Source organism: Lactuca saligna, chromosome 9 (assembly GCF_052625555.1).
Source record: "Lactuca saligna cultivar CGN05327 chromosome 9, ASM5262555v1, whole genome shotgun sequence".
NCBI lineage: Eukaryota > Viridiplantae > Streptophyta > Magnoliopsida > Asterales > Asteraceae > Lactuca > Lactuca saligna.
In genome coordinates this window covers 24,647,008-24,653,965 of record NC_136425.1, presented here as the reverse complement: position 1 = coordinate 24,653,965, position 6,958 = coordinate 24,647,008, and the positions used below count along the sequence as shown (strand labels likewise).

The window sequence follows — 6,958 nt, the reverse complement described above, 5'->3', positions numbered from 1 at the left end:
TTTTGGCACAAAAATAAAGAGCATATGCCAAGACTATGATGATTATAGGTAGAACCAACATTACAGTAATGTTGTTGGATGATCAACCAATAGAAACCTGTTTTGAACCAGAAGCTGAAGGTGGCTTGTAGTATTCTCCTTTTTGGTGGAAAAATGTTGACATCAATATCACTAACATAGTAATCTTTCAACATGTCTCTTGCATTTTGACTGTGCCCAACATTTTCTAATTCCTCTATTGCATCTTTCCCTATAAATTATTTATATCAAAAAATGTGTTAATATGATATATTATGAGAGAGAGAGAGAGATAGTGATGCAGTGAGAGGTCCCTAAATCTCCCTATAGATCAGAAGTTTCTTGGGTCTGACAGGGTACTACCAGAGATTCATTCAAGATTTCTCCAAGATTGCGGTACCCCTCACTCGTCTGACAAGGAAGGGGGTGAATTTCCGATGGGGCTCTAAGCAGCAGTCGACATTTGAGACTTTTCGACAGAGGTTATGTGAGGCCCCTTTGTTAACCCTCCCGAAGGGATTCGAGGATTTTGTGGTATTATGTGATGAATCCATCATTATTCGGGTGCTCCAATGAGAGAAAAAAGTAGGTAAAACCAAGAAAATAATAGTCAAAATAACCTAATCTGAAAAATTATATATTATATATTATGGGCCAATGGGTTGCGAAAGAGTAGACGAGCCGGAAAACAGTAGCCAATTGCCACGAATGAGTAGTTTTCTACTGTTGACTGTAGTCAACGCAAACCCTGACCAATCTACTATTTTGTGGGCTACTTTTGACTAATGTGTTTTTTTAGCTATTTTTAGATAGGTAATTGGTGTTTTAGGCTAGATTAGTATTTTTTTTTACATCTTAAGATTAACCATAATCAAACCAAGTATGGTTTGGTTTAATCGATTTTGGGTAATCTAGTTTACGATTTATCCGATTCAGTTTACCGGTTAAACCAAATCAAATTTTGCATGTAAAAATAAATATTAAACTAAAAGAAAAAAAATTACTAAAAATTTACCAAATGAAAAAAAATACATTAACACATCACATATTATATTCAGTATTTCACGATATGTTTAATCATACAATTTATATTTGTATAGGCAATTTAATATAATTTTACTGGTATATGACATGAAAGAAATGACTGAAGATTAATTAAAATTTAGTTAATTATTAGTTGTTATTTAATATAATATATAAACAAATATAATTTTATAATGGTTAATAATTAAATAATGAGTTATCAAAATCTTTTTTAGTACCTAATCCATCAAGTTAAATATAAAATACTAATTTACAGACATAAAAACTATAAAAATAAATATTAATTATATATTGCTTATTCGGTTTTTTCTTTTTAACCAAAATAATAAACATTTAACAAAAATCAAACAAAATAAGGTATTCTTATTCGGTTAACAAAACTAAATTAACTAAATAATCAAATAACTCGAATCAAATAAACCAAACATCATTTGGTTCAGTTTGATTATTCGGTTTTTATCGCTGGTCAGAATAATATGGGGACTAAACATATGTAATTTGTGAAAAAAATTTATTTATTTTTTAAATCTGCAAACTGCATAAAGAAACTATAGTTATAAAAGTCACTTTTTTTCTTTTCAATTTAATACCTTTTTTTTTAAATGAAAGAACTTTTTATATAAATCTAATTATTATTATTTTTAATAACTAAAAAACTATAAATCCATATTTATCCAACATTTCAATATGAAGTTTAAACTTTTGGTTTATCGTAAAAATCAACAAATCTATATCAGTTTTAAATTTTAAGGATAATGACATAAAAATCCACAAGTTTGGCAGAAATATATGCATTTATTTTTTTATGGATTTTAGGTTCAATAATACATGATATTTGTAAAATAAATAAAATATTAGGTTTTGCTGGTCATAAAATCCCTTAAGTTTAGCTTTTTGATTTATTAAAATCCTTAAGTGCGGTAGAAATGTTCGTTTTTACTGGATAAATCTACTATAATAAATGAAGGTATTTTTTGCCACATGTCCTCTTCTCCTTCATTTGGACATTTTCCATTTTCTAAAAATTTTAAATTTTCTATTTTCCACTTGTCATTTTATTGTATTTTTCATTTTATTAAATTAAAATTTCACATTTAATGTGTAAGGTAATATATATGTAAAGTATTTATTAGAAATTGTTTATATATGTAATGTATTAAATATATTAAAGTTTCAATAATTTTAATAATTCAAAAATTTTCTTATTTTTCTTATAAATTCAAACTTTTTAAATTATTACATATTTTTTTAAATTAAACCCATGTAATATATGGGTCTCAAACCTAGTTTACGTAATAGATAAAAGTGAAAAAAAAAAGTTGCAAATGTAAAGGATAAATGAACCCAAAATCCACAAAAGTAAATTCACATATTTCTATCAAAATCAAGGGCTTTTATATCATCTCATCCCGATTGAATTCACTAGAACTGCGCATGAGTCAGTTTGGGTCCCAAACCCAACCCAACCCATAAATGGTCGGTTTCTGGTTTTTAGAATCCTATAGGATCGGTTTCTAGTCGGTTCGGTTTCTTGGGTTCTGAGGTCGATTTGGGTGATTTTTCGGTTTCTTGAGTTCAACACATACATTCACAGGTTTTGGGTTTAAACCCATGGATTTTGGGTTTTAACCCATTTTCCATAAATGAATCAGCAAGTTAAATACTTTAAAAAACACCAAATTTAAGTTAAATACTTCAAAAAACATAAGTCTTACAACAAATAATCTATTACAAGTTACAACCAAAACCTGAATTAATCTATTACAACCAAAAAACAATCAAGTATGAGACGGTTTCTCGGGTTGGATGAATCGATTTCTTGGGACGGTTTGTCGTTTTTAAGTATATGTCGGTTTCTCGGGTTGGATGGGTCGGTTTCTAGGTAAAAACCGAAACCGAACCCAATTTTTTGGTTTTTAAAAAATTCAAACCCTAACCATCAGTTTGCTTCAGTTTCGGTTTTTTTGGTTCCGGTTTTAGTCAGTTTTTTGGTTTTTTGGTTTGGGTTTGCTCACCCCTAGAATTCACATGTGCTTACTTTCTTAACTTCAACATGATTTTTAACCACTCTCTTTTGCTCTTTATGATCAACAAATCATCTCAAACAACCTCCCGTCACAACAAAAACATATTAGCATTGTCTACCCATAACAACCTTGCTCTACCTACATCGTAGATATAGACGAGGAAAATGGAATTTAGGGTTAGGGCTTATGAGTTTCCGATTGAGATTGAACATTTTTTATTGCAATTTGTGAAGATTTTGGTGCGTTGATGGGGATATTTTGGTTGGTGGCGTTCAGTTGTGCGCAAGGACCGAGGAAAGGGATTAGGAGAAAGCCATGTGGCAGTCATGTTAACGCCAAATGGGTAAAACTCTTCTGGCCAAAATGACACATCGATAAATCTAACAAAGAAACTTTGCTAAATTGAAACGCTTTATCAAGACCGATGTGTTTTGATGATGAATGAGGGAAAAATCTATTAGAAAGAGGTAATTATGCCAAAACTGAATTACAAAAATCCACTAAACATCAGCCATCCATTTTACTAAGGACTCATCGCCATCGACTGATTAAAGAAAAATTAAACAATTGTTTACCAAAAATCAAATACCGATGTTACATTACTAACTTCTTTTCTTCAAGGGCTCGACTCTTCTTTGAGGCAGTTTCGATGTAGCCAATTTGTAGATCCCATAAACCTTTCAACAAAATTACGAAAAAAAATTAAAAGAAAAGAGAAGAAATCGAAGATCCAAATGCGATAAGCAATTCAGGAAAATTAGAATCGTACCAATGCAAGGACGTGAGCTGCGATCAGTAGAAGCACAATGAATGGCGCCGTATCAAGGATCTTTGTCTGATTCTGCCTAGCGATCTCGTGCTGAATCGCCATTTGTAAAGGTGCCTGTTGAGTATGAAAGTGGGGAGATTAGGGTAATTGGGAAATCAGGATTTTCTAAACTGTGGTAATTGAATCGGATTATTTGGTTTAGTTTTAAAACCAACAATCCGCTTTTGTTTACATGAAAAAAAAAATGGGTGCTGCAACTACGGCGTTCAAAAACGGATATCCAAATTTTTTAGATGAAATGAACCGGATAACCAAAAAACGCATTACTTTTAATACAAACTCGATTAACAATATAAAAACAAACATTAGTAGGATTAATATTTAATAATTAGTCTTTAAATGATCAATAGCATGCCCATTGCCGTGTTCCTTGTCGTTTACTATTTCTTTGCTCATCAATTACGCATCAATGATCAAACAGTAACAAAGAATAAAATCCACAGCTCCATTAGTTGTTTTCCATGCTCATGGAAGAACATCTAATATATGATATTAAGATTTATTGTATTTTGAGATTATTTTTATTTAAAAAAAATTGCATTTAAAATACTTTGATGTTAAAGTATGTCTCGATCATTAAAAAAAAAAGTATTTTGAATCGAACTATTCTTCATATGCACCTACTATTCTACAAAAATCTCTGTTTTAAAAGGTATATTAAGTTCCTTCTAAACATGTGCAAGTTTCATGTTACAGGCTGCGGTTTTCATCATTTGTAATCAAAATTTTTTAAGGGTTGTTCATTTGTTCATGGAGATGATTCTGTTTGCGGTTATAATACAAACAACCCATGGAAGCTTAAAAAGCATTTATCCGAGAAAATTGATGTCAAAATCGAATCGACTGTAAATGGTTTGGTCCAAGGGCATTTTAGAGATTCATATTCATATATGAGAAGGTGCAGTGAGACATGACTGAGTTTAATGCTAGTCTTGATCCGACCTAGTTTGTCATGGCAGATAATTTAAATGCATTATTAATCATCATTCAACTCTTAATTAGAAGTTTTGCATTAGAAACTCACCTAAATGTCAAAGGTATGTATATCTTTAAGATCTTTATGCATGGTGAAATCGAGCTCTTCATTGTTATTTCCAATTCTTATCAAATTTACATTTTGTCTTTTAATTTGACAGCGGTTAGAATCGAAATTATAAAATGAAAGGGCAACCTTAAATTAAATACCAAATACCCAAATGTTAAGAGTGGCAATCAAGAAAAAATAAATCAATAGCCCATAGAAACCCTAATTCGAAAACACAAAGCATAAAAAATATACATAAGAAATGGTTGAACCTAACCTGTGCAGGCTTTGACGTTGGTCCAGAAGAGTTTCAGAGCGGCGAGATTACTCCAGTAAAAAAGGTTGAGGTGGCGCATGGAGGGGTGGCAAAAGCTCAACGGAATTACCAGGTGAACACGAGACTATATAGTATATACATACATACAATGGGCCGGCTATACAGGGCTCACTAAGTTGGGCTAATACAACACATCTAAATGAATGGGCGAGTTTGAAACGAATCATTCTTTCTACAAATCCCTTAATAAATTCGAATCCATATCTATATCTACCGAATCAACGAATACCCGACCTACCAACATGACCTTTTTACAATGTTAAAAATTCACAATTTGATGTGTGCATCATAGTATTATTTCTCAAAAGAAATATAAAATTTCTACTTAAACAAGATGTACATTACTTAATACTTAAAATCCAATACGATAGGGATTACTTTTTACTTAGACATCCAGTTATATATATATATATATATATATATATATATATATATATATATATATATATATATATATATATATATATATATATATATATATATATATATATATATATATATATATATGGGAAATCTGCAAAAAAGTCTCAATATTTTAGCTCAATTTACGATTTAGTCCCATATTAAATTTTGTTTACAAAAAAGGACAGATTACCGGCTAAAACTTCGGATTAACCCTTCGTGGCCGGTTTCACAGATTTAGCCAGTATCTCGTCTTTTTTCATTAATTAATCCAAATTTTGGGGCTTTTTCATTAATTAATCAAAATTTTAGGGTTTTTTCATTATTTATTACCAATAAACCAAAATATTTGGATTTTTCTGAAGATTACCTTTAAACTAATATATATTATTATATGATCTAATTTAATATGTACTATTCCATATCTTCTTTCTTATGCTCTTCTAGGCTCACCGTGTGTTTTTATCGGTGTCGTCAAACCCAACAACAAAAATCTCACTCACAAGCCTCGTTAACTCCATCAATTTTCCAAAATTATATATTCACAACTCTATGATCATCTTTCAATCTCCAAATAAAGAATGAAGAAAATCCTTGTTGATTACGTGGATGTCCCTATTACCTAACCATGTCTTAAACCGTGGTTCCAACACATGGATGTTCCTATTAGCTAACCATGAATTGAATCCTACTTCGAACCCATACACTATTCACATTGTCCATAGTGTTGTTCACAACAAAATACGAATCCCACATGGTTTAACCACTAATACCTTGGCTCAAGTCTTACATAACCCTTGTTTCCTTACAATAGGGCTTAAAAACCATGAAGAATGAACCATTAAGCTTAAAAAACACACAATAGGTAAAAAAAACCAACTCGATATTATGTACTGAAAACCATGAAGAATGTTAACTCTAATTTAAAAAAAAATGTCAACAAGCTATCCATCATAAACTATTAAAATATTAATTTGGTATACCTACGAGCTACGGTTCCAACACTCGGATGTTCCTATTACCTAACCATGACTCGAACCTTATTTCGAACCTATACACTAATGGCATTGTCCATAGTTTTATTAACAATAAAATACAAATCCCACATGGTTTAACCACTGATACCTTGGCTCAAGTCTTACTTGACCCTTGTTTCCTTACAATAGGTGTAACATTCCGACTCCCAGGTATAATATTTAATTAATTTGTATTCGTGTAATTTCTAGAGTCTACTTGACGAGTTGGAGGACCCCAACTCGACGAGTAGGAGCTGAGTT

At 31.0% G+C, this 6,958-nt stretch overlaps 1 long non-coding RNA gene across 1 annotated transcript; it reads right to left on the bottom strand.

The window, feature by feature from the left end:
• Positions 1-3,560: 3,560 nt before the first annotated feature.
• Positions 3,561-5,325, bottom strand: LOC145018031 (uncharacterized). Its single transcript, XR_013666794.1, has 3 exons — positions 5,220-5,325; positions 3,859-3,972; positions 3,561-3,766 (listed from the first exon to the last, which is right to left on the bottom strand). It is a non-coding gene; the product is annotated as an uncharacterized LOC145018031 (long non-coding RNA).
• Between the last annotated feature and the right edge of the window lie 1,633 nt (positions 5,326-6,958).